General features: G+C 41.9%; 1 non-coding gene across 1 annotated transcript; it reads right to left on the bottom strand.

Moving 5' to 3' along the window:
* Positions 1-373: 373 nt before the first annotated feature.
* On the bottom strand, positions 374-481 carry LOC112760989 (small nucleolar RNA R71). The gene has a single exon (XR_003181400.1). It is a non-coding gene; the product is annotated as a small nucleolar RNA R71 (small nucleolar RNA).
* Positions 482-1,292: the final 811 nt, after the last annotated feature.

Raw genomic sequence — 1,292 nt, 5'->3', positions numbered from 1 at the left:
TGTAAGGAAGATGCTTGGTGACTTTACTGCACCTAATTCCAATCTACATGGAAGAAGCATCTCCATTCCTGCCATTGGAGCAAACAACTTTGAGCTGAAACCTCAATTAGTTTCTCTGATGCAGCAGAACTGCAAGTTTCATGGACTTCCATCTGAAGATCCTTTTTAGTTCTTAACTGAATTCTTGCAGATATGTGATACTGTTAAGACTAATGGAGTAGATCCTGAAGTCTACAGGCTCATGCTTTTCCCTTTTGCTGTAAGAGACAGAGCTAGATTATGGTTGGATTCTCAACCCAAAGACAGCCTGAACTCTTGGGATAAGCTGGTCACGGCTTTCTTAGCCAAGTACTTTCCTCCTCAAAAGCTGAGCAAGCTTAGAGCTGATGTTCAAACCTTCAGACAGAAAGAAGGTGAATCCCTCTATGAAGCTTGGGAAAGATACAAACAGTTGACCAAAAAGTGTCCTTCTGACATGCTTTCAGAATGGACCATCCTGGATATATTCTATGATGGTTTATCTGAGCTATCAAAGATGTCACTGGACACTTCTGCAGGTGGATCCATTCACCTAAAGAAAACGCCTGCAGAAGCTCAAGAACTCATTGACATGGTTGCTAATAACCAGTTCATGTACACTTCTGAAAGGAATCCTGTGAGTAATGGGACGCCTATGAAGAAGGGAGTTCTTGAGGTTGATACTCTGAATGCCATATTGGCTCAGAATAAAATATTGACTCAGCAAGTCAATATGATTTCTCAGAGTCTGCATGGAATGCAAGCTGCATCCAACAGTACTCAAGAGGCATCTTCTGAAGAAGAAGCTTATGATCCTGAGAACCCTGCAATAGCAGAGGTAAATTACTTAGGTGAACCTTATGGAAACACCTATAACTCAACATGGAGAAATCATCCAAATTTCTCTTGGAAGGATCAAAAGCCCCAACAAGGCTTTAATAATGGTGGAAGAAACAGGATTAGCAATAGCAAGCCTTTTCCATCATCAACTCAGCAACAGACAGAGAACTCTGAACAAAATGCTTCTAATTTAGCAAATCTAGTCTCTGATCTATCTAAGGCCACTGTAAGATTCATGAATGAAACAAGATCTTCCATTAGAAATCTGGAAGCACAAGTGGGCCAGCTGAGTAAAAGGATCACTGAAATCCCTCCTAGTACTCTCCCAAGCAATACAGAAGAGAATCCAAAAGGAGAGTGCAAGGCCATTGACATAAGCGCCATGGCCGAACCTGTGAGGAGAGGAGAGGACATGAATCCCAAGGAGGAATACC

The sequence above is a fragment of the Arachis hypogaea genome, chromosome 16 (genome assembly GCF_003086295.3).
Source record: "Arachis hypogaea cultivar Tifrunner chromosome 16, arahy.Tifrunner.gnm2.J5K5, whole genome shotgun sequence".
NCBI lineage: Eukaryota > Viridiplantae > Streptophyta > Magnoliopsida > Fabales > Fabaceae > Arachis > Arachis hypogaea.
This window is presented reverse-complemented; position numbering and strand designations above follow the sequence as displayed.